At 43.4% G+C, this 27610-nt stretch overlaps 1 protein-coding gene across 3 annotated transcripts in view; it reads right to left on the bottom strand.

Moving 5' to 3' along the window:
* Ntm (neurotrimin) overlaps positions 1-27610 on the bottom strand; it is a 982155-nt gene that overhangs the window by 241377 nt on the left and 713168 nt on the right. The window lies entirely within an intron of this gene.

The following is a 27610-nucleotide window of genomic DNA, read 5'->3' as shown; positions in this document are numbered from 1 at the left end:
TTTTTTTTTTTTTTTTTTTTTTTTTGGTTTTTCGAGACGGGGTTTTTCTGTGGTTTTGGAGCCTTTCCTGGAACTAGCTCTTGTAGACCAGGCTGGTCTCGAACTCACAGAGATCCGCCTGCATCTGCCTCCAGAAGCGCAGTTTTTTAAAAAACCTTAGCTTTGTAGATTTATTTGAAGATGAAATCCAGAATAAATGCTGGTGTTGCATGTTACCCGAAGCAAAGTCACAGAGCTGAATTGTGACCCCTGTGCACAGTCACAGTAAGGGAAGCTCCCACTGTCACTAGTCAGAGAACAGTATGCTTACGATCCCAGGACTTAAGTCAAGCAGGGCCTGCATGAAGTCAGTTCTTGCCCCTCTATCATCTGCGTTGTAGTTCTAAAAACATATTATGTATAAACCCAGGGTGTCAGGCTTTGTATTACTGTGCGTGCATACATGCATGCATGCTCATATGTGAGTATGGACACCCTTTTTCCATGGCATGCCTGCGGAGGTCAACATTGGTTGTTTGTCCTCACCTTCTACCTTGTTGGAGACAGAGTCTCTTTGCTGTTTTTTGCTGAGCACACTAGGCTGGCTGGAGACCAGCCTTCTCAGGGATTCTCCCGTCCTGCCCTCCATCTCTTGATAGGCACCCTGGGCCCAGCTTTATGTGAACTCTGGGAGTTTAAACTTAGGATCTCATTTGCTTAGCAAGTGCTTTATGGGCTGAGCCACTTTCCTAAGAGAATCCATTTTAATCATGGCTGTGGAGGGTTCAGTCTATCACAGTGGGCAGTGTGTGTATGTATGTGTGTGTGTGTCTGTGTGTGTGTGTGTGTCTGTGCATGTGTGTATGCAGAGCTCAATCAACTGGCCAAGAAATAGAAAGCATGTCTTCTCTAGCTGTCATTCTTTTTTTTCCCCTTTTATCCCCTGGACCCCTCGCCTTTAGTAGGACCCCATCAACATTCAGAGAGGATTTTTCCCCCTTTAGTCTTTCCTGTGAATGCCCTCATGGACACACCCAGAAGAGGGATTTCTTAATCACCTAGGTGCTTCTCAGGCTAATCAAGTTGACAATGAAGATTAACCACCACACCCAGCAATCTGGAGGTAGAATAGCAAGGAACTAAACTAAGCGTGGAGGTCAGGTAAGGCAGCATGTCCCTGGGCAGGTGGACACAGCAGGACACAGCCAGTGAAGTCTACAGGAGAGTCACTCCTCATAACCCCATTCCCAAAGTCTCTTCCTCCACGCCCTCCCCAGTCCTCTCTGTCACCCTGTGGCTCTCATGGTGAGCTGGGCTTTCCAAAATCTGCATCATGATTAATGGGATAGGAAATGTCAGCTCCCTTCCTGGCAGGTCCTCGCACAAGGCAGCAGGCATGGAGAGTGAGGAGATAGTGGGGAAAGAAATCAGTGCCTCTGTTAACAGTTCAGAGCCCGTCACTCCTTGATGGGTCAGTAATTAATAGCCCCAGAGTGGTGGACAGAAGACTGCAGAAGTGTGCCTTGCGAACAGGCCCTGGAGGGTGGGGGGAAGGCGCGTTGCTTGTAAGGTCATTAAGAGAATATTATAAGTAATACTCCATGACTCTCTCATTAAATACTAAGTGAGTCATTCAATCTTGGGGTTCTATTTCTATTCCCCTTCTAAATGCAACTTTAATGATTTAAAATCCCTTCAACCCAATTACAGCCCTGGATTCTGATTAGGAACTCTTGCCCATTGTGAGCGGGAACCATTACCCAGAAGCCTATAGCAAAATTAGCACCTAGAGAGGTAGCGCTGGGAAATAAATCCTTCCCTGACATTTCAAGACCGATTCCCGGCCAATTACAACACACTCTGTTACTCCGGTAATGTCTAACTGAGTGGCTTCTTGCAATCAAAGATTGCTGGTCAAAAAGATAGGGAAAAAAATCATTTGAGGCAAAACTAAGCCTTGCAAGTATAAGAAGCCAGTCAGGGGTAGCAGCCTTGAGGCGAGGAAGGGTCTGTCAGGCAGAATCTGTCACTTGGGGTTGATCAATATGTCAGAGAGGGGCTGTGGTAGATTAAGGAGACTGACATGGCAATTGGGGACTAGGAGGCAACATTCACCTCCTCTACTGTCTTGTGGAATACTGTACATGTTATGGTAGTGGTGAGCGCTGTGACTAGGGGACATTCCTACGGCTAACGCAAAAGGAGGGTCTTTGGGGCTCATGATCCAATGGGAAACCTGGCTCAGTAGAAAAGGCTGCGCGGGTAGACTTTCTCCATCTATTTTTTTTTTTAATAAAGAAATCCAGTTAGTGGGAGTTCCCCACTTTTTGACATATGGACTCTCAGATTGCCCTGAGTGTTCACAGGAGCTGTTGTGACATTTGTGAGTGACATGTGCCAGCCCAGGGTTAAGAAGCAGTTGTCTCGGACAAGGAACAGTAGGAATGAAGTCCTCAGCTTTCGAAATGCCAGTGCACATTACTGAAGTAGAAACAGTGGTTGGACAAGCCACTGTGTCTGTCCTGGATGCCCTTTTTGGTCATTGTCTTTGTACTTGCAGTTCATTTGCCAATCATGATGAATTCCTTCTCAGTTCAGGGCCTCCAGGCCTGTTTCTTTGCCTTTGTGTCCCACATAGAGCCTAGTGCTTAAACGTTGGGGTGACAACGAAACTGAGGTTGAAGCAGGCCAGTCGTCAGAGCCACAGGACACACGCAATGTAGCAGGATTGTGTGAAGACAATGAAAGGCAGGGAGAAACTGAGGAGAGCGCGTCAGGGAAGCTTTCTGCATTCCCAGCCTTGGAGGCAGCCCCTCCACACTGAAATCCTATGGGAGGTATCCAAAGTGATTCCCCTAGGGAGACAAGAGGGAACTGAGGGTGCACACTCTGCGGCTGAGCTCCACCCTCTCCTCTGTAGCTCCTCTAGCTCGCCTTCAGGATGTCTCCATCTCTGATTTCCTCCCTCTGCTATTAATCTGATGGAGCTGTCATTACAAAGACTCCCTAATTGCTAAACGCTGAGAGTTGCCTCCTTGTTGAGCCCTATTATAACAAATGCCATGAATAAACATCCCAATTTCCCCTGGCCCAGCAGCGTATACATGCACACACACAGGGACACACACAGACACAGTCTTCTTAAGCATACTGGGGCTGTCTCATCGCTCTAACCTCCTTGACTCTTCTCTTCTCTAGCTCCCGTTGTTTCCATGGGAACCACAAAAATAATAATAATCATCATAATAAAAGGGGAAGAAATGCCTGCTGTTCTTCTGTTGAAAGAGGCTTCTATTTACCAACACCTAGAATCCAGTGTCCTCAATGGACTGTGAAATTCTTGCCACACAATTCTCCTTACTCTCGTCTAGCCTCATCCTTAACATAAACACCACTCAGATTCACTCTTTGGATCTTCCTAAAGGGAGAGACAAGGGTTTTTTAAGGGTTGGAACTCTTGATAATAGAAAATATGATAGGAAGACATTAGAATATCCAGGGACAGCATACCCCACAGCTGCTGAGAAGAGCTAGTGTTTCCTGGGTGGTATCAGCAGGTTAGCCACAGCCGTGCCTCGGCTTTCTAAGACGAAGAAACCATGATTAACTAGGAAAAAAGCAATGTATAGGACTGGACAAACTAACCTTACAATTCATTGTTCTCATTTTATCCAGGCAGCCAGTCGACAAACATGAGGCATGGGGGTTGGGGATTGACCACAGTTTTATAATCATAATCCAGGAGCAGTGCTAGTTATTAATAGAAAACAACTATGAACCACACTGTTCCTGCCCTCGCAGACCATGCCATTTTTGCTGACGCAGATAAATAAAAAGGTTTGGTCAATTACAATGATTTTCACAGGAAAGACTTTCATCATATCTGTTGACTCAAAAAAAAGTTGCTAGGAAGGAAGAACTTCAAGATTGTGAATGTGTGTGTTTGGGTGGTGGTGGTGGTGGTGGTGGTGGTGTGTGTGTGTGTGTGTGTGTGCATGCAAATGTTTGTGTATATGGATGGGTGTGTGTTAAGGAAAGGTATCCCAGAATAGTTGATATTAAAGGTTTGCTGTGAAGCCAGGAGGATGGCATTTTAGATAAAGGAAAGGGACAGGGCTGGTCCCAGCATCTGTTGTATGAACTGGAGAACTCGATATCCTGGTGGAAGAATTAGCTGCCAAAATGAACTTAGTTTGCTGGGCTTCCCCAAGCACTATGTTCTGTGGGCTCAGAAGTCATCATTGTGACAAAACACCCAATAAGAATCAATTTAAGGGAGAGACTACTTGTTTTGGATCTGAGTACAGAGTCCACAGTGGTAGGGAATACATGGGTAGAGAAAACAGGCTCCCATCTGTGATACAGAAACTTGCTCATATCTCAGCAAATTAGGAAGCAGAGATATGGTAATATGGGCTCTCAGAGGGTTTTCTCATTTATTCAGGTCAAGACACCAACTCAAGTGATGGCCCTTCAAATATTTAGGATATGTATTTTCTCCTCAGCTAAACCTCTCTGGAAGCACCCTCATGCATCTCTTGTTATCCCATGTTTACCATGGTTACTTTCATCTATTTACCTACCCTGCGCCTTCCCAAGGTGTGCCTCCTTAATTGTAGACATGTTTCTTAATCCAATCATGACAGTTATTAAAATAAACCTTCTGGTAACTGCCTCAGGTCAAGGAACCAGCATGTGTCAAGTTCTAGAAAAGGGAGGAGTCACAGGAGGAAAGGGAAATGTGTGTAGCATTGCCAGAGTGGAATGTGGGTCATGAACAACATGCTGGAAGGGACAGGGTAAATAAATAGTTTAATGTAACCATGAAAAACATGGATACTAAGAGATGGAAGGCTTAAGGTCTCCTAATCCAAGTTAAGGACATAGGCTCTTGTCCCAACCAAATAAGAGAGCCAATGAAAAGCTGTAGTGAGGAAAGATAGAACCATGTTTCTATTTGAAGGGTTTGGCTGCATTATAGAGAATGATTAGGGTCAGGAACAACCTAGGGTACAAGGACAGTTAGAGATCAGTAATTACAATAATAATCCGAATGAAAGATCAGAGTATCCAGAATTAAAGAGCTGACACCACGGAAGGAAATGATCAACAGGGAGGCCAGGATTTGGGGAGTCAAAATGATTATTTGGGATGCTAACTTTTCTCTTGTCTTCATTTTCCAGATGAAGGGTCACTAAAAAGTAAGACTGGAGAATTGACAATGGAATTGAGCTAAACCTACTGAACTTACTGCATTTTTGCACCACTGGGTGAGGATAGACTGAGTACTATACCACGATTCAGGGTCAGGAGACAAGGCAAGCTTGAGTTGTGAATTGTAGAGGCGTTGGTATACACAAGTCATTGGGGAAGATGGGCTTGACAAGGAAAACCAGCTCATGACTGTTAAAGGGGGCACACACACACCCCCAATGGCAAACAACCAGATAGACTCAGACAGCCAGAGCTGTGCTTCAGAAATCAAAGGAAAGCAGCTAAGTGACCTGAGAGGTCAGATGAACATCTTCCAAGCCTTTCTAGAGACTACATCAGAGCTGTGGGCATCTTGGTGGGCACCATTTCTAAGGAGCAGTGGGACAAAGTGAACTATGGGCTGGAATGTCATACCTAGTATAGTGACGTTTGAGAACTGAGTGTGGCTTTAAGGAAGACATAGAAATTAGGCAACAACTCAAGCAAAAATCCTCAAATACAAAATATATTAATGTTATTTAGTTGCTGAAGAGAAATGGTAGGTATTCAGATACTGCAGATATCTAAAGGAAAAGAGAAACTACAAACTGGCCTTCTATGGAGAGTCCACAAGAAGAGCTCATCATTAAAACCAGCTCCAGGAAAGAGAATAATTTCTGTTTATAGAGACATCAGCTCACAGCTATGGTGGCAGGAGGTCCTGAGAACACTGTGTTTAATGATGCCAAGGTGTCATGTTTCTTCACTAACTCATTCACTTACCCAACATTCCTACAAATATTTTCTTTTTCTTTGTTTAATTGTATCCTTCCTTCCTTCTTAAAAATCTAGAACCTAGGGCCATGCCAAAGCTACACAAGTACTCTATCTGTGAGCGACAGAGATTTGAGACATGGACTTTCAAGTGTTGTTCAGACTGGCCTTGAACTTGCCCTGTAGCCAAGCAGGCCTTGCATCTTCTATCTTCCTATATCAGTCTTACAAGTAGCTGAATTATATGCCTAATAAACAGAAAAATACTTGCAGGGCTGTGGTGCCACACATATTTAACACCAGAACTTAGGAGGCAGAGGTGGGTGGCTCTCTGAGTTCTAGGCCAGTCTCATCTACAGAGTGAGTTCAAGGACATCTAGAATCTCTGTCTTGAGAAAACCAAAAGAACAACAACAACAAAAAGCTTTACCGAAAATCTGCTGAAATATAAATTTTGTAGGAATATACAAAATATTCACAAACCTTATGGAGTAAAGTCAAAGAATAAATTTAAAAACAACACAAGAATGGCATGTGTCACAATTGGGAAGGACAGATATTTATAAAAGGTACAAATATCAGTAAAAGTCTGCTTCAGAAAAATCTTCAAGCCAAGACCTAAAAAGGATTTGTATGAAGTAAAAAGTGTAATTTATAGACATGTCCTATGGAATAAGGAAGAAAAATCAGAAATGCAGGGATTGAATGGAATCAAGAAGACTAACTAACACCAAGATGGAGACAGAGACTGGGTAACTGACATGCCAGCCTTTTGTTTCTATGTTAGGGCAGAGGTGATGGGTTCAAGGAGAAACCACTAAGAAGCCCAAGTTAAGTTTTCTCCAGCACCAACTACTACTCTAAGCTATCAAGATATGATTTTTTTTTCTGGGTTGCATTTTACTCAAAGTATGATCAAGGACAGTGGGGTAAGGAGGGCAGGATGTTTATGATGGTGGGGGAAGCCATGGGTTTCTGACTGTGGGCTGGACGATGGGGAAGAGAATAAAGGAGGGACAAAGCTGTCGGGCTGAGGGAGGGAAGGGATGGTGCTGAGAACAATTAGGGTCTAATGTGCTATACTGGAGAAAGAACTAAATCTATAGACCTGGAAGCCGAAAAACGGAGGGTAGCTGATTTAGTGAACAGGTAGCTCAGGGACAGGGAAGTGATCCCAAAGCTCTTAAGATTGCTATGGGATAAAACACCACCTGGGAAGAGAAATAAGGCTCACTGGACAGAAGAAGATGACAGGCTGAGCGGGCAAAGGGTCTGATGGGTCACCACCCAGGTGGGCAGCAGTCTGAGCAGAGAGGAGGGCTCTTACAATTGGAGAAATGCCTTTTGTGGCTGAGCTCTCCTCAAGGTGGCCCATACGACCCCATCTTTGCTAGACAGCAACTGATGGGCAAAGAGGGTATAGCACACAAAGAGAGCTTAGATGATTTTCACCCTGTGTACCGGTCACTATATTGCTGCACACAATTCTGAAGGCTGTTGTCGATAACATTTCAGGCACATGCTCCTATAGCAAAAAAAAAAAAAAAAAAAAAAACCCTACATACAGCTTTGTAGTAGGTTGTAGCCAGTAACCATCGAGACTGAAATCAGGAGCCATGCAGTTTTCTTTTTATTAACAGCCAGTCAAGAGGTGGCTGTTGTGATACACACCTTTACTTCTAGCTATTAGGAGGCTGTAAAAGGAGGACCTCGAGTTCAAGCCTGCCTGGTTTGCACAGTGAATTCAAAGCTAGTCTGGCCAACTTGGAAAAAATCACCACGGACTAAACAAAATTGAAAGCGACATAGTTGGGTGGTGGAATCCTTGCCTATGTCGTTCAACGCTGCAATGCTTACCTGTGCAGCTCACTGATAGAATCTTTATCTGGGAGGCTCACTGGTGGGATCCAGTGTGGGTGGGTGGTGGAATCCTTCCCTACGTCGTTTGATGGGAGACTTCTCATCTATGCTGCTCAATGGTGGAATCCCTCCCTATGTGGCTCAAGAGTGGAATCTTCGCCTACATGATTCAATGATAGAATCCTTACCTAGCACACACAGGTCCCAAATTCCATCCCCTGCCCAAGAACAGGCGTGGCTGGGTTGGAGAAATAAAAAAGGGAAAAATAATTGAATGAGGAATGATTGGTGATTTACTGCTTCGCTGGGGTGTGAGTGTGTGTGAGTGTGCGTGTGTGTGTGTGTTTATTTCAAAATGACACATTTTCTTGCATTGATCTAAACCTCATTGAGTTGAAAGACCTAGGTTTATCCCTACCTTCTGGAATATTCTGGTTGACAGTAAACGCTCACTTTACTGACCAGCATTTATAGCCCATGCCAAACTCTTTAGCATTTACTTATATATTCTTTACCAGGCATAAGTGACTTCCTTTCCACGAATCTTCTTCTTCTGTGACATTAAACAGTCCTTGGGCCTGGGCAGAAGACAGCGAGATTTGCCTTCAAGGTTTATACTGTTGGTTTATCTGGAATCGGGCTCGGCATGTGCCAGGAGCACAGGTGCTGCCCCTTAATCAATTCTCCTCATTTCCTCTCACCATCAACTGCCCAACCATCAGCTCTCCACGCAAGCACTCAGAAAAAAACAGCCCATGAAACAAGTACATTTCACAGTTTTCCGAGATTAAAATCTGAACTAATGGTTGTTAGCAAGAGAAGAAAGTTCCACGGAGATGCATTTGAAAAGCTCCGAGGTTAAGCATAACCCTGCTGAGATGGCCCGGCTCACAGACTGAAGAGGTCAGTGAAGCTGAAAAGGCTCCACAGGGCCCACTGGGAATAGGGAGATGAAATTCAGGTAGAAGAAGGTAAGTGGACAGATGGTGAGCACCATCAGTGGGCCCGACACTCACCCCTGGGTCCAGGCAGTTGAGAACATTGTCCAGCAGCAGGCAGAGCTGCCCGTTGGCCTGAAGGATGGGAACTGCCTTTGTCAAGCAGAGCTGTCCACTCTTGGCTGCTGGGGATTGTGTAGAAGTGTTCATGCCCAGCTATGATCTCTTTCGCATGGGGCTTTGGTATCGGGAGAAGCCTGTCTGCTCTTTGAAAAGCAATCCAGCTGAGTGGGCCATGTGGGCACAGCTGGGGGAAGCCTTCTGCAGTGACTGCACATTTAGTCACTTGGCAAATTCAAAGATGTCCCATGCAGGCTGGAGGCTTGCTCCTAGTGGCTTGCCCAATGGGAGAGCCGAGACCATTGGATTATCTTCAGCATGGGCTCATGATGAAACTTACCTGAGCCTCACAATGACTCTTCAGAAAGAGGAGCTGAAGGCTTAGAATTCGGGAGCTAAGAATTTAAATAATACATGAACAGGACGGCAGAAAACTCATCCATTTTGACCATTCCGGCGCTTAACATCAAAACACACTGTAGCGAGGGCATCTCCCCCATTAAACCCATACCACTTTTGGTTAACTTGAGAAAGTACTGTATTTCAAAATAATAATAATGAAGAACTGCAGAAATATAAAAAATGAAAGACTGCCTTACACAAATCATGTAAGATTTTACATCCACTGAGATTCATCACAGGTTAATGAAAGCTCTCATGTGGCTGGCCGAAAGGAGATAGGCTATCTGGCCATGGTAACAGGAACATAAAGAAGGTGGAAGACAATGTGCTTCGCACTCGTTCCCCCTCATCTAAATCAGTCTAGGACTTCACACTCGGTCTTAATGTGTCAGGGAAATGTAACCAGGACAGCACAGTTCAGGGAGCAGGCCTGCGAGGAACTGGCAATTAATCGTGGAAAAGAGAAGACATCATAACTGTTTGCAAGTTTTTGAAGATCTATCATATGGAAAAGAAGGAAAAACAAAACCATTTTAGAACTAGTAGGTATAATTTATAAAATGGGGGCAAAGTCTGTTGTTATAATTATAGTGACTGCTACATCACTAGACAGTGACTGTTTCATTGCGACAATAATGACAAGTAGCAGCAGCAGCAGTAGAAACTGGCAGTGACATGAACTGGAAGCGCACACTAGGGAGTGTTAAAGACCTTCACTCATAAGCTATGGCTTATAAATGATGGTTGTAGGATTCAAACGCAGGCACGCTGATTACGTATCATAAACTCTTCTCTATGTGTTTTACTACCCATACGCTTACATTAAGGTTCTGATGCAGATTCAAGATGAAAAAACACACAAAGAGCCCAGGGGAGCCAGTGGTGGCAGAGCTAGTGTCCATGAGTACTGGCTATTGTCACTGCTATATCTGGGCAAGCAGAGTGGGCCAGCACCCAATGCTAAGGTTTTCTGGTCGAGTGTGTGCCTCTGAATCCGATTGGTTTCCTCTCTGGGTTGCCTCTTAATACCTCACTCTCTGCGCTGCGCCCCTGTGATGTGGGTAGTGTTACTCTCATGCAAGGGTCAAGTGCCCCTCTGCAGAGCCAGTCCTGATACCCTTGAGGTCCACATTTAATCCTAAAGTTGGACTTTTCTTTATTCAAATCCCATTCAGAATTGGCACAATTCCATCTACTGATTCAAAAAAGGGAAAGAGGTTTTGAAAAGGCTTATAACAAAGGCTCATAAGCCTTACAGATCAAACAGCTCTTAAAGAACAACATTTTGATGAGTTAAGTGTAAAAGAACCAGAAACATACGGATTAAATTCCCATTGAAATTTGAATGCATTTAAAAATTAAAGGGAAAAGCACTTGGCAGAATGCACTGGGGTCCTCTGCTGAATCTCAAACATTTAGGAAAACGGCTTGAGACATGGGACCCAAATGAAGCCACTTTCTATCTGGCTTCCATTAAGCGCTGCTAGTATTTTCCCCCCACGTCTCTTAGGAGACTATTTCAGATCCCCGGCTCCTATTCCTTCCTTTGCGCTTAATAGCTAATTGCTAATTAGCAAGATATTTGTGTGCTGGGAGAAGCAGTTCATTTTCTGCAAAGGCCGGAGACTACTGCTCAGGTCATTCAGTGACGCTCACCCAGAAACTCACCAGCAAGCATGTGGTGGCAGTGCTTTGCGAAGAAGCTCTATTGGGGCTGAGCCCCGTGCTTCCTGTCCCTTGTTGTTAAAGTGCTGAGTGTATGATGAAAAAGCACTCCAATTGGTATGTCAGGTTCTGGGGGCCTGAGCTAGCACCACCAGACAACGTAGCACCGTTTTTGAGAGTTCTCAAGGACCAGAGTCTACATGGGCAAGGCAACAACAGAGTCTAAAGTGGGATTGTTAGATAAACAAAATATGTTTTGGCCTATGTGGATGGACCAGGGTTGGTGATAGTGGGGAGAGATGGGTACACAGTGATTTCCCTCACACGTGGTAAGAAAATACGGCTTCAGTCATTTTTATTTATTCTCTGTTCATTGTCTTTTACTGGTGGTTTAATCATGTGCTCACTCTGTCTTAGAATAGGGAATTATCAACATCAACAGATACTGTCAGTAAGCCTGTGCATATTATGAACAATGGCCGAGAGTTGCCTCATGCTGTGGTTATGGTTTTATTTTGTATGAGCTGTTGTCACGTGAGCAATGAACTTAGAGGCTTTCCTGTAAGTTCAGAGCTCTGACTTGAGAACAATAGACCTGGGCTTAATTTCTTTCTCAGTCACCTTTAAAGGAGATGAGACTGAGAAAGGAGTTGGTCTCTTAGAGTCTCCATGTCCTCTGTAAAATGGGAGTTTTACTGACTTTGAAGCTTGTGTTAGGCATGGTAGGCTACCTGCAAACCCCCCATCTAACCGCCCTACTAAGGACCCTGGCTCACAGAGAAGGTGTCAGCAAATGACAGCTGCTGAGGCTTTCCTTCTGCTGACCCCATTCTGAGGCATGGCTTTCAAAGATCTCCAAACTTTTCTTGAAACCTTCCTCTCATAAAGAGGGCACAAATACACATTTCAGATCATCGTCGTGAACCAGAAAGAAGGCTGACCATAAAATCTTCTTTACCTAAGTCTATCACTGGGTAGAATAATAAAGCACATACAGCGTCTCAAAGGCAACAGAGAATTCTGTTTTCATGGTCTTTTCTAAAAGGGCTAGACCAGTTCATCCTGTGGATTTGCATGAATTATCAGGTCCATAAAAATGACTGATGACAAAGACTAAAGTTTTAACAGTGCAGGGCCAACGTGCGAATAATGAACACTGGCATTGTATGGCCTCCATCAGGGCTCCTATTGGCATGGCAGTTCCGGGCATGTGCTGACAGTCAGCTTGGTTTCTTCCTTCAGCCCTGACACTCTTAGAGATCAGGAAATGCAGTGACTGCTCCAAGCCCCACTTACTCTTTGGTTCAGTAGGTGGGTATTTTTGAGGAGTCCCAGTCATGCTATTTTACAGCAATTCATCTGTTGCTGCATCCCTGCTTCCAAGACAGAGTAACGCCAATTCGCCATGCAGTACATCCTAAAATATTTACTAAATTTCCCTTAACAGAGAAGTTCTGTGGACCAAGGATCTGCTAGCATCACGCAGAAGTCACAGATGAAGAAAAGACGTATTTCGTAAGCAGGGTAGTTGCTGAGAACATGGTACAGCTGTTTCCATAACACATACTCATTAAGTCAGATTAATGCAGCTGTTTAGCATGAAATGTATGCGGTAATCAATACTATTGTGTCTACGGTTTAAGGAAAATAAATGACGAAAGTGTGTCATTGATTACGTACCTCCCAACACTATCAATATTTACCTTACTTCAGGTAAATGGCAGCCAGATCTCTTGCAGGAGAAGAATTAGATTTTTGGCCAATTCTCAATCATTCTGAGATAGATTAATAAGAGCATTGCTGAGCTTTCCCCTCTCCTGATTTCTGCCTGTAGGCTGTTCCACTTTTGCTTGAGACTTCCCGTGAAGGGCGGGAAGGAAAGAAAGAGACCATGCTTTAATCTAGGCGCTCATAAACCGTTCTCGAAAAAGGCAACGTGCTAAAATAAAATTCTTTACAGAAAATGAATAAACACCTTATTTTTAGATTTCTGAGTAGATTGCAATTATCTTTCTTCCCTGGGCTAATAATAGCTCAGAAAATCCAGTGTGGTTTGGAGGTGGCAAGAGCTCTGCTGGTCCCAAGATCATGAGAAATGTTGCTCTGCTTTGAAGCGGAACTCATACATCAAGCCATCAATAAAAGCTAGCTTGCATGGTTACCTTAAGAGAAGCGAAAATCAACCTGGGGCTCCATCTTGGAAGGGAGCTCCAGAGTGGAACTTTAAAGTTAAGCTGCTAAAAATACCGCTCTGTTTCACTTTTACAAAAATGTTTCTACATTTTCATACTTCCTTTTGATTTTTTTTATCTTATTGTAGCAAGAATGCAATCTGAGATCTACATGCTGAATGAAACTGTAAGTCTGCAGTGTGTGCAATAGACACAGTGCTGGACAGCAAATGTAGAATTTATGTCTTTTGTGTGATAGAACCTCGAGTTTGTTGACTTGGCTGTTCTTGCCGCTCCCCAGCCTTTGAGGATCAACATGCTAATGCTTGATTCTATAAATACCCCTAGTTGATGTCATGTTAGCTTTAAGCATCTAGTGTTAGCCCTTCGGTGACTGGCTTATTTTATTCATTTAGTTTAATGTCATCAGGATTCATGCATGTAGCCACACAGAATGAAATGTCTTCCTTTCTAAAGGGTGATAATATTTCTTTATGTGTATATATTTCATTTTCTTTATCTACTCATGGATCAACTCACGTTCGTGTCATTTTCACATTCAGGTCATAGTGAATTAAATCTACTATATTTGAACTAGAAATATGTCTTACTATATTTATGTAACCTAAAGTATCTCTGCCTTTCTATTTCTTCTGGATTTACACAATAATTGGCAAGTTGACAAACAACTTATATCAAGAGAATTTAAAAGCAAGCAAATATATATATGTATATATTTTTTTTAATTTTTTAATTTTATTTTTTTTTTTACATAGACCCTTACAGAAGACTAGGGAAACCTGGTTTCCATGGAATACTGTCTCTAAAATTAATCCTGAATGGAGGTATAAAAGGAGTCTGGTGGAGGATGTGTGCTTGCTCATAAGCTCTGATTTCTGATTCAGAGGCCTGCCACTCCCCAAAGGACAGCGGTGGCACTATGGCAGACCTGAGAGACCGATATAGCCAGTGTCCTTGTAAGTAAGGCCTGTGGTCCTCAAAACCAACCTGTCTCTAGGTCAGTGAAGGGTTCCCTTCCCAGAAGCCCCCTGGCTTCAAACAGCCTGCCAAGTTCACTCTAAAACAAAATGACACCTTAGTCTGCGCATTGTTCCCCAAACAAGCCATTATCTGGTGGCCTATTCCGACTTTGTTGAGGGAGATCCTGTTCTGGGAGATAAATCTTTCCGTGACATTTCAAGACTCAGCCTCAGCCAATTAGAACTGCCACTGTGACAGGGGCTTGATGGCACACATTTCAACCAGGCTCTCTTCCATATTCCATCCTTTAGTGGCCTCCCAGCGCCTTCTGCAGGCTAGATCCAGACAGGAAAACCGGAATGGCTAGAAATAACCAGGGACTGAAGAAACCAAAGCTGGGGGAAAGGACTGAAGTGAGAACCCTTGCACAGAAGGCTGACTCTGCCGCTGCATTCCTTTGCCCTCTAAATGCAGCCCTAAGCCACAAAAGCCACAGGGGCCACACAGGACACACAGTCCATGGAGCCCACACAGGATATGCAGACCAACAGGACACACAGGGTACTACTACGGAGATGACTTGCTGGTGCTTTATCTGAATACAGAGTTGGTTTTACTGGTTATCTTGAAAATTTTCACCATGGGGTTTGGGTTTGCAGGTTGAGAGGATGGCTTTAAGTCACGTCATACCGAACGAATCAGCTTCCATGTTATTTGAGAGCCCCTGTATTCCTCAATCAACTTCCGTGGTTCCCTGTGTTATTACAGAAGACTACTGAATTTGGAATCCCTCAGCCTAGAACCCTGTGAAATTTCATCCTCTTATGTCAATGGCACAACACTCCAGTGACCTTCCAAACAGGGTAGAGTCAGCTGGGGCTTGGAAACTTCAAGCTGTAGACAGGCCAGACTCCGAAGTAGGAGTCATTTTTCAAAAATGACACCATCTTCGGATCTGTTCAGATATGACCACGAAGTAACTTTCAGCAAGTGTTCGTCTGAAACGAGTTCTCTCTTATGAGCTCCCAAGAGAAAACCCTTGATTCTTCTTGGCAGTAAAACACAAAGCCCCTTCCCCATGACACACATGCTCTGTAGCAATAAGCAACCATGACCTTAAAAGGATGAGTTAGAGACCATGGAGCTGGCTGTGAGTCCCTTCTGGAGAGGTGGCAGGGGGATCTGTGCACAGAGCTCTCTCATTGAACGAGGCCTCCTGTCTTCCGTAAAACTAAAAATAAGGATGATAACAAGAAAGATGTATCTGAGCCTGAGAGGAAGCTCTGACATTACCAGAATGGCATCTCTCCAGAAAGTCTGCTCATTCCTTCCCATTCACTTCTCTGCTTAGTAGTTCTCTGAGAAAAAAAATAGCTACAGAGAAGGATGCCTTCCCCATGGTTCCCAACAATAATATCACCCAAGCTAACATCACTCCCTCAAAACTTGGCTGGTTAATTACTCACCATCAGAAACAGCAAAGCAACAATCAGTGTCATGTGTGTTTGAGGACTCTTATTGTTCTAAGAGACTCCTAATTATATGTTTCTTCTTGTGTCTATCCCTTACCCCTCCCTACTTCCCTACGGGAGATCAAGGAACACAATCAAAGAGGATTCTAAAGAGGCTTGTCATATCCTGGAGTTTACAAGACATGGCATTCAAAAGGCAGTGATGTTAATATTGTTTTATACTATGCTGACTTGCTTGGGGGTCACAGCCATCTGTGAGCATTAACCCCCTTCTACGACCAGGGAAAGTAGGGTAGGGGTTGGTTCATTCAGGCAGGCACAATGGCTGCCTTACCTCTCAGGTTGTCTAGCCCTCAAGCTGTGTCTAGCTGGTTTCTTTCCTTCTTTCTTCTATCTCTTCCTTCTTCCCTCCCTCCTTCCATTCCTTTCTTCCTCCCTCCCTGCCTCTTTTCCTTCCGTCCTTCCTTCCTTCCTTCCTTCCTTCCTTCCTTCCTTCCTTCCTTCCTCATGAGAAACATACTTTAGTTGGTTTTGATGGAACAGAAATCTAGTGATTATGTCCCTAGCCAATCTTTTTTCAAACCGTTATCAGGATTATCCTGAATTCTTCAAGAGTTGAGTCTAGCATATGTGATAATTTGATGATTTTGAGCACAGATTTTACTGTGGTTACAGTCCAGGACTCTTAATTCAGGCATATTGCTACCGATGCAGGCTGTCTTAGTTAGGTTTCTGTTGCGGTGATGAAATATAATAACCAAAAGAAACTAGGAAGGAAAAGGTTTAGTTGGATTACAAATCCTGAATCCTGGTCTACTAAGGGAAATAGGAGCTGATGCAGAGGCCATGGGGAAGTGATGCTTACTGGTTTGCTCCTCCAACTTAGCTTTCTTTGCTTGTGTTCTTATATAGCACCCAGGACCACCTGCCCAGGGGTGGCCCTGTCCACAATGGACTGGTCTCTCAGATCAATCACTAATTAAGAAAATGTCCTTCATGCTTGTCTACAGTCAGATCTTACTGAGGAGCTTCCCAACTGAGGTTCCCTCCTTCGAGATAGTTCTAGCTTGTGTCCAGTTGACATAAAACTAGCCAGGACAGAGGTCTTTCATGTTGTGCAAATTAGGTTGTATTTCAATGTGTGTCAGATGTCAAAACAGCAAGCATTTTGTGAATGTGACAAATGGCATAGACTCCAATTCTAGAAAAAAATTGAGTTTGTTATTTTATGATTCTTTCTCTTTTCCCCCATTCTCTCATACAGAAAGGCACATATATATTTCTAGGAGATTCTTATACTTTATGAAGGTGACTTAGCCTCAGGTTAGGGGAGCTCACTTGATTAAAAAGTTTAACTACAATGTGACTTCAGGCAGCATCAAAGACCCCGGACAACCACACTGCCTTTGATGGTAACATGGGTCAGAGACATGAACAAGGCCCCCGGCCTCAGCAGTACCACAGACAACAACATGACCCTTGGATATAGCACGGCCCATGGAGATCTACATGGCAACCAGAGACAGCACAGGTCATGGATATCAATCTGACCTTCAGAGGCAGCACAGGCATCCACATGACCAGGGGAAATGTTGCACTAGAGACCATGTTGTCTGTTCTGCCACCGAGGACCATGATGATGTCCATGATTGACACTGAAGCCGAGGGTTGTGCTGATGTCCATAGTCTTGTAGTCAGAGGCCATGCGGATGCCTGGTGTATGTGCTACTGCCTAGGGCCATGTTGATGTCCATGGGCCGTGCTGTCACCAGTAAGCATAGTCTGTAATCCAAGCTGTCACTGACTGTAAAGGACAAGGAAGCTTCTTTCGCAATGAGATTGATGACTTCAGACTCACAGAGAGAATGAAAGACATAGAAGTATTCTGTAGCAACCTCTTCCCCACCCACTCACAAAAAAATTTAAAAAAAAAAAAACCACACCAGTCTAGACAGGAAGCCATTGAAGAGAATTCTTAAAGCTTGTGATAAGGACGCTGAAGGGTAGCTCTTCATGGCTGATGGCTCCTGGCAGGGGTGGGGATGGGGAAAGATTCACTGTTCTTTAAGAGGCTGACCACTGGGGGTTTGACCATGATCCACTGAATACATGAGCAACACAAACTGGACTTAGTATTTTTTCCTTTCTTTTTTACTTTATTTTTTTTTGGTAGGGGGTGTGTCACAAGGGTGGAGAGATGAACCTCGGAGGACTGGACAGTGAGTATGGTAGGGGTGCATTATGTGAAATTTCCAAAATAATCAATAAAATAGTATGTTGGAAAAAATTTAAATTCTAAATATTTAGTATGTCTTCCCTATGTCCCTGGATAACCAAGCATAATAGATTTTTAAGGTGCATCTTATTGACTCTTTTTTCTCCGTCAAATGCTTTCCTCAGTGATATGATTCAGTCCACTACTCCACCACTTAATTTTAATTTACATGCATACTCTGGGAACTATTTAGAGGCAGGTACCGGTGCAGCCAGTGATGGTCAGGTTTGTGTATTAACTTGACTGGACTATTATGCTCTGTTATTCAAACATGGGCCGACTGGTGCTGTGACTGTATTTTATCACATTCAGCATCAAACTGGCCTGAAATAAAGAGGGCTACCCAGATGAACTGGGACAGCTGCAGCAATTGACTCAAAAGCCTCTAGGAGGAGAAGCAAGACCTCTGGGAAGAAGCAATGCCATCTGAGGACAGCTGCTTCAGCCTCTGCGGTCGCAGATACTATTTATTCTTGATGACCATACCCTATGGACTCAACTTGCCAATCTAGGGTTTACATTCCCATAGGCAATCCTCCACATTAAACACCTCAGGCTGTCTTCTCCAGTTCTGCTGCTGTTAAACCCTTGAGAATGTGGATTTTGTACAGGGAATAGGGCACAGCTGAAAGAAATACCCCGAAAGGTATAGCTGTCGGTTGAACTGGATATTATGCAGTGATTGGGAGCCTTTGTACTTGTATGTAGAAAAAGCCAGAATACCGTTCCTAGAATACTCAAGGAGGAAAATCTGCTGACACGGCCAGAATTTTCTTATGAACATACTATTAACATCTGCTGTGAGAAAGTTTCTTCTATCTACGCCAGGAAAGCTGCACTCATGAAATCTCAACAATATGCCACCAAAAATGGATCTTCACAATGATAACACCAGTTGACATGCCAATGTGAATAGGGAAAATCTCATAAAGCCCCAACCCTAAATGAACTACAGGCAATTAATGACTGCCTAGAGAGAAAGAATGAGTCTCCTCCAACCACAGTTCTCTTGATAGGTTATCCAATCCCAAGTGGTCATACTTAGCCAAGTATATATAAGTAACACTAACTAGAATCAGAAAGTTGTATGGATATATACATTTGTGGATATAATTATTTATATAATATGTATGAAACAATAATAATTAAATAAAGGGTCATAAATTTCAGAGGGATTGAACTACACAGAAGGAGTTGGAGGGGGGGAAAGAGAAGAGGAAATGAGGTAAAAGCAGTGCTCATGTATGAAATTCTCAAGAGCAATTGCGAAGTTTAAATTAAAAAGGCTCTTATTTATATAGAATCAGAAAGATTACCTGCAGTATGCCCTACAGTTGGTAGAAAGAGAAACACATAAGCATGAATATGGAAATTTAGTAGAAGAGATTTTTTTCAAGCAATGTGTTAAGGTGTAGCCTGGGTTTTACATTCCACTTATAGTAAAATATGAGAGAAGAAAAAATGTGTGGAAGAACTGTTAAGTAAAACTGACCTTGCCTTTGATGATTTGGGACATTCTCTGCCTATGTGGGTTGTGAAATATACTAAAATTAGGATACTCTGTGTTAACAAACGTGCCCTGGAGATAAGATTGATTGTAAAGCTAAGCAAACCTGTGCTTGGGATGAAGATATTGAGTGTAGGAGTCAGAGATAGAGAGGAGATTACTCAAGAATGGTCTACAGGGAGCCCAGCTGTCCAGTAGTATGAGTCCCTATGACATACATAGGGGACACAGAAAGTTTTGTAAATGTAATATCAATAGAAAACATGGCTAGCATGGCTGAAAAAGATGAGCATATCACAAAACTGAATAAAGCTGTTGGGCTCACAAGTTCTCCAAAAACAAACCAACCTGACAAAACTGCTAAATTATAAAAGTACTCTGTGTGGAGAGAACATAAATACTCATCCAAGAAACTTTGGCCAACAGGGCTTCATTGGCCAAACCCCATCATCTGTCCCAGAGAGCTACCAAAGCGTCTAGGAAATGGAGTGCATTCAAGTGCCTGAGATTGTCCACCATGAGGTTCTCTGATGTTCTTAACTTTCTTCATTGCGTGTCTTCTCAATGTTGGTGCATTCTGTTCTGTCCGGCTTCTGTTCTCTTCTGCTGCACTCAACAGATATTTATAAAGTGCTTTGATTTGTGAAAAAGAAAAAAGAACGGTAATTCCATGTGTTCAATGTTGAACCCAGAAGCCAGTCTGAACCAAATGGCTGAGGGATTGTACCAGAAGATAGGGATCTGAACTCCAGAGGATCATTCCCTTGTCTTGTAGCTGAATGGAATTTTCCTGCTGGAATCTTGAAAGTTCTTGGAACTCCTTCCCCCTTCTTCTTGTTTCTATTCTTTTTAAAAGGAGCATCTTCAACAGTTTGTCTATGCACACCATATTTCAGAAGAATGCAAGGCGTATTCTAGTTTCAAAGGCTTCCAGATGGAAGGAAACTACGGCTCCATGTGGCCCACATCCAGAGTATGACCAATATCTATGTTAGATGACGAAACATGGGACTTCGGGCATACATGCATAAATGAGATGTTAAACATGAGTTGATGCAATAACAGGCTAAGACCTGGGGGATCTTGGGATGGAATAAATGTATTTTTCATGACAAGTGTATAGGAACCAATGGTAGTGAAAGGTTTAGGAAACTGTAGCAGACTGGAAAAAAAGATGTGCTTCAGAATTGTTTACATTCTAATGCCCAAAATCTGTATATTCTTTTTATGGAAGTCTCCACAAGTGTGCTTAATGAACAATCTTGAGATGAAGAGCCAATTTTGTATCACCCTAGTGCTCTTCAAGTACAAGCACATACATTTTTATAAAAGGAGGATACTAGAGGATTGAAATACATATGAAAGTGGATGTGCTATGAGCAAGGGGAGACAGCAAATGCTTAGCTTGAGGAGTGGAGTGATGCGGTCATGGGCCAAGAATACTAGAATCTTCCAGAAACTGGAAGAGATGATAAAACAATTCTCTGGTTAAGTTCTCAAAGTAGCAAGGGACAGCTCATGCCTTGCTTTTGGTTACTAAATTGGTTTTGAACTTCTAGACAAGTGGGAAAGTGCATTCTCTTGCTTTAAAGAATCAAGTTTGTAATAAACATTACCATCGCTGCAGTTAAACCACACAGATCACATAGGAAAGTGAAAAGGGTACCTGTCTATCTACTAAATACTATATGAATTGGTCAGTAGAAGGAGCCTGATGACTATTCAGGTATCACTAATAAAAGGATGCCAACTATAAGGGCAGATCAAAGGGCCCCAGAACCTTTCTTTAGATGTAGAAAACAGGATTCCCAGAGAGAGGAGAATGTGGGAGGAGCAGTCATGAAATTAACTAGCATATTTTGAGATGTGTTCAAATGGAGGAACCCTTAGATTTCATAGTGCAAAAAAAAAGAAAGGAAGAGAAAAGGAGAGAGGGGGGAGGGGGGGAGGGAGGGAGGGAGGGAGAGAGAGAGAGAGAGAGAGAGAGAGAGAGAGAGAGAGAGAGAGAGAAGGCTAAAGAAACATTGCCAATGACCAATGGTTCAGCTAGAGAATATAAGGAGGCATTCATTTAGCTGCATTTCAGAGTGTTTCAAACTGCACTTCCTATAAAATGTGCAAAACTATAAAATCATCAAGTACAACTGGTCTAGTCTCCCCACACACACCCACACACACAACTTGCCAATGCCAGGCGGGCAGAGGTGAAGAAAGGCAGCATATCTAGAAACTGAAAACCCAGAGGCTGGCAGTTAGTACCTGCTCATGGAGAATTTCTTCACTCCCTTAGATCAGTGTAAAGAATGAAGACAAGACTTGTGACATTTTCAAAAGCATCTGCCACACGCCTAGACAGTTAATAATAACAGTAAGTTAGCACGAGGGAAAAGTCGGAATCACAACCTAGTGTTTCTCCTCTTAAATGCTTCCACTAGCAGGCTAGGGAAATGAGGACCCATAAAGAGTATTAAAGTCCTGAATGACATTCCAGGGGTTTTGGAATCTATGGGATGCTTATAAAAGGCGGTACAACATAGCTGTATGTTCTAGACAAGATCATTATCTGGTGTTGGAAGGATACAAAAGGTCACAGATGAGTCAGAAGGAGCTAGTGTTGAGTCTGCTGAAGCAGGTTCCAGAACAAGATGTCAAGGCCCTGCTTCAGGACAGTACAAGATGCGCTTTCCAACAATTGAGGCCACCCTGCTTGAGGCCATGTTTGAGGACAGGGGAAATCATATGAGTACGGTGAAGAGGGACACAGTTCATTATGCGCAGCTATTCCAGAAAGGGCATCTGAGTTTTGGCATCTCTTCTAAGGGAGCTGTTTATAAAATGCCACAGTGTTTGATGGCTGGCAGAGTACTTCAGTGCATTTGTTTACAAAGCCTGTCTTTCATGATTCCTAATGAGTCTAATGAATATGATTTTCCATGCGTCAGATCCCCCACATTCTTGTGCACAGAGAGGCCAGGGGAGCATGCGTGTCCCAGCCTTTCCTCTGAGATCACTCCAACAGAGTTTGCAGTGCTCAGAGTTCAGCATAATGCACATCCTTGTGAGTGTGGCAACGAGTCTATAACCTCGCCCCGTATCTCACTTAGTCACTTAAATGCAGAACAGTGTGCAATGAACCACGTTCTGTGAAACCCAAGGAAACACTATGCTTTGTAAAACATTCGCCTACTTGAAACAGTTATAATAGTGTGACCTGTGACTCAAGGTGGTGGTCACTTAAGCTCCCCTCCCTATGGGAAATATATCTGCTGAGCTTGAAAAGAATCAAAAGAAAGCACCGTGGCTCAAGAATACAGATCTGTTGGCCTTCTTGCTTCTTCCTCTAGCTTTTTTCAGGTTTGTTCCCTGCACTGTGTGATCAAGGGATTTGGTGAGGCTCATTCTAAATCACCCAGAAATCTGCAGCTTCAAATCCTTTCTTTTAAAGAAGTTACCATGTTGTTGGAGGCCTCACCATTAAGTCTTCATTCCTGGCAGTCACTCTGAATTTGCCTTTGCTGGATATATGTGGTGTCCCCTTCGACCTAACTCAACTACAATTTAGCAATATTACACCACAGAGAGAGAGAGAGAGAGAGAGAGAGAGAGAGAGAGAGAGAGAGAGAGAGGAGGGTTCACAAGACTTCAGTTATGAAGATAAGTTTATTCCAACCCAAGGTTCAAAGATAGAAAGAGGTGTCTCAAGAAATAATTTGTCCAGTGTCTTCTGACTCCTAGTCCATCAAAAGAAGGAGCTTTTGGAAGAGCCAAGGCCTTTCCAGCTCCCACCACTGGGACTCTTGCCTCCTTTCTCTCAGGTTTCCCATAAACATGCTTAAACATCTTCCAAGGCTTGTCCTTAGCAGATTTTGCACTCTTACTACCATGGACTTGTGTAGTCTCAAAATACATATGTTTAGATTCGATTCTTGATCTGAGAATATTTTAAGGTGGGTGGGGCCTGTGGTCCATGGTTAAGTCATGAAGATGGAGTCTTTCTAGAAGTTCCTGGGGACAGGGCAGAACTCTCTTTCCTCCCACAGTGTGAAGTTGTGAGGAGAGGAAAACAAGCCTTTAGCAGGTGTGGAACCAGTCAGAATGCTGACCTTGAACTTTCCAGGTGCCAGAACTCCTATCGATGGATAGATACGTGGTGGGTGAACCAGTACCTAGCATACTGTCAGGCAGTAACCTGAACAAACCAAGACAGCTACCCTCCTCCTTTCTTCTAAGCTCAAAGCTTTCATATCAAAGCTCAGTCTATTCTGCCCAGCATCTACTTCCAGAAACACACGAGGCACCAAGAGTTTCAGCCTTCTGTTTCTCTGTATAATCCATGGAGGTTTTCCTATTCAATAAAGAACTTCATTTCTATTGACTTGTAAAGACCACACACTTCAAGTGCCGCCAAAACAAATCAATGTCACATGAGCCAAAGAAATCCTTTTAACTACTCCAAAGAGCTAGTGATTGTGAAATCTTGATGTCTGTATTTCGGACAGGACTTGTAGGTTCTGTATAACCCCTGGCACAGCTGCTATGCCAAGACGCCAAGCAGAGTGCATCTGACCACACTGGACATACTCGTGGGAGGAAGAGGCCTTTGAGGAGGACCTATTTTCCACACCACGCCCACTCTGGTCCACACTGCATTTCACCAAACATTCCAGGCTTTTCAGTCATAGCCCAGAGCAATCTGTTTGTTAGGGAAAGTTACTCTTAAAAATTCGGATTCAAGACTCGAATGTTAAGGCAGTTTGCTGTTAATGAGTCCGGGGTGTTTTCATTTGGCTATTTAGAACTGACGGGGTTGGCACCTGCCAGATCTATTCTTGGCTCTGGTTGGCATGGTTAGCTCCTGACTCTCCCAAGCTGAAAAATATAAAAACAAACATATAGAGATGATCATGTAACACCGCCCCTCTCATACTCTGTTAGAATATCTTGAGGCAGGTTCATGCTTACTGACCCCAGGGTAATTTTTTTTTTTTTTTTTGCACCTGGGTGGTAAATTACTTCCAGGTGAGGCAAAGCCAGATGGCCCAAACTTTCCTGGAGTTGATTAAAATGATTGTACCTGCTTCAGAAATCTACCAATCAAATACCACTGCAGCATTTACCATGGTAACGTCTCAGCCAGTGGCTTCTGCACTGTTAACGGGAGATGTTGAATCTACCAATTAAAAGCAGCAAATGATACCCCCTATCTGATCCGCACACACTCATATCACTGCATCCTAAGTGTTTCCACAGAGCCAGCTGCTGCTGAACAAAAAGAAAATTGGAGGGAAAAAAAAGCATTTCTTTTAAAAGTGGAACTCCTGCTTGGTGACATATAGAATAATAACGCAGGTCTTGAAGACCCCTGGCACAATCCATCACCACATAAATGCAGAAGATGCTTGAACTCCGTAATTGCCTGGCATCTCATGGGACATTTGTCTGCGCTTGGCAAAGATACCCAAGAACGGGAGTGAAGGACAATTTTCACATCCATGCGGTTTCAAATGTCGCCTAAGTCAACCATATGAATTCCACCCTCTGTTATTATCGGATGCTATTAGATAGCCATGTGTTTCCAGTTTCTGGTTTATAATTCAATACAATTCAATTTATTTCTGTTCAATTCAATTGGGTTCAATCTAACTCAGTTTAATTCCAACACATTCATTAGTCACATATTCTATTAGCTATAGGCTGGTATGAAAATTAGTTCAACACAACCCTCCCTCACAAAGGGCCTAAAATAATTTGTCAGCAAGGGTTTGATGGACCTGTATAATTGCAACATGAAGGACACTAAGCATCCCAGAGTGTAACGCCCAAGGTGCTGAGAAAGAAACAGAGATGACTTTAATATATTGGCCAGTCTGTTAAAAAGTGCACAGAGAGTATGCCAAGGGTGAGCAAAATTTCTAGTTAATGTGGCAAATAGGATGAGCATTTTTTAAAGACAAAAGAAAATGAATTAAAAAGAAATAGCAAAATCGGTCCTGTAGCCCAGCCCTACCAGCACTAACAGGGAGACAAATCGAAAGCCAGCATCACTTTCAGTGCATAGTCACAGAATACCATCTCAAAATCACTTAGATCTTCAGTATTTTTTCAACAGAGCGGAATGTTTGCCTTTGCAGATGCTCAACACAAACATCCGCATTTAGACCAATAAAAATAGCAGTCGTTTGCAGCTATGACCATTAACACCATGTGTAGATACGCAAAAATCAAAAAAGACTAATCGCACCATGGGAAGCAGGAAATACACCAGTTTCTAAATTTTCTGCAACTTCAGGTCTAGAATTGCTCAGAAACGAAACACCAACAGTCCACAACTGCAGAGACTGCACATTCCTCAGGAAATTCGATGAACTTCATCATTTCCGGGGCTTGAAATTAAGTCTTTGGTTTCCACCAATGCGCCCTGTGTTGGTAGAAAGCCTGCATTCCCTTTACATGGTTTATTAGTGGTGCAAAGGTATCTGCCTGGTGTCAGAAGAGGACAGTGGCTCAAATATTTCCCTTCCTCTCCTTGCCCGAGTACTGCTACATGTGGACATGACCTTCATCCCAAGCACACTAAACTTCGAAATTGAGGAAGCCCTTTTTCTAAGGAAGAGTTGCTTAAGGTAGCATGGGGTTCTAGTCAGTATTAAGTTTCCTCTGTGCTTGCTTAGGTCATGGAACCTGACTGTATCAGGTAAACTGAGTCCCTCACAGTTCTGATCTCTAATGCCTTAACCAGTAGGAAGCTTACAAGAAGGCACTTGTGTCTAAGGCAGTGCTATTGGAACAAATAGAGAGCTACGGTCACTGGCTATGGTGTAACTTCTGGAAAAAGTTTAACAACCAAAAATGGTTCTTAGGAGTATCTGCAAGCCTAGGTATGAACTTGTGAAAGCAGCTCTCTCTACTGCCCCACCAAAGCCAATCTCAGAAGAAGCTCTCTCTACTGCCCCACCAGGGCTGGTCTCAGAAGAAGGGATGAACCCTTTCTGCATCCATACTGCTAGAGCTATGGGTCTTTCCACAGGGATCCTGGGGCAGGTGGTAGAGTTCCCGCCGGGTTCTTGGATGATTACAGATATGTGGAAGACAAGGGAGTCTCTGACTTGGAGACACCGTTGCACCCAACTCACAATGCTGCAGGGGCTTTCCTGGGCACTCGGGGCAGGAAGGGACTATGGAGGATTATAGAATTCAAGGCTGATAGAAGCAGGGACTGAGGGTTCTTTACACAATACTTAATGAAATAAAGCAGACACCGGGACAGTGGTAATGTTCTCCCGAGGACCCCAAGGACTCTGAAATGGCTTCCTGGGGGGATAGTCATAGGCACCTGCACAGGGACTCATGAGCTGCTGTGGAAATTAATCTGGTTTAGGAAACAAAATTTCAGTGAACAAATTATAGGACTAGTAACTATAGTACGCAAGCTCTAGTTTGATTAGTGCAGCCAAGATGCTGGGGAAAATCCGTTGTTGGATCTGGCATCAATTTCTCCATTTCAAGCATGAGTATATGTCCTGGTTAGCCTTAACTGTCAACCATAAACAGTCTTGACTGAGGGATCACCTAGATCATGTCCATTTGTGGGCATTTTTCTATGAGGGATCATCTTGATTGTTAATTGATGGTGGAGAGCCCATCCCATGTGGATGTGGATGCGCCATTCCTCAGAAAGGTGGTCCTGAGCTGTACAAAATGCTAACTAAGCATGAGGTGTGGAAGAGTCAGGAACCCTTGCTGGTTCCTGCCGCAAGTTCCTGCTCTGACTTCACTACTTGATTCAGACCCTGAAGTATGAGACAAAGAAATCCTTTCCTCCCCAAGCTGCTTTTGAAGAAAATGCTTTCTCATAGCTCCAGAATGAAACCAGAACTGTCTGTAAAACAATGCACACATGATCCCCAAGGCCTTTTCCTTCTCTGTCTGAGCTGTTCTCTGTGTAAGCAAGGACAAGTACCATAAAGACTAATGCTTAGTGACTTGAAGAGGGTTCTAGGGCTTTATAGCCATCAGAGTTTCCAGGGATCTGATGCTGAGTTCCAGTGCCAGTCCTGCAAACAGGGATGGAGACTCAGAGGATCCTATGTATTCCGGCAGATGGACTGTTTGGCCCATCACCTGATGTATCTGGCAAGCTCACGTCCACATGGAAGCCAGAACCAGACAAGGACCCATGAGAACCAGGAGGAATGTCGGGGGCTAGTGGCTGCCATCAGAGCACACTAACTATAGAGAACAAGTGAAGAAATGGAGTGGAATGTTTAATTTTT

The sequence above is a fragment of the Alexandromys fortis genome, unplaced genomic scaffold (genome assembly GCF_014885135.2).
Source record: "Alexandromys fortis isolate MF-2015 unplaced genomic scaffold, M_Fortis_MF-2015_v1.1 scaffold_108, whole genome shotgun sequence".
Lineage (NCBI taxonomy): Eukaryota > Metazoa > Chordata > Mammalia > Rodentia > Cricetidae > Alexandromys > Alexandromys fortis.
This window is presented reverse-complemented; position numbering and strand designations above follow the sequence as displayed.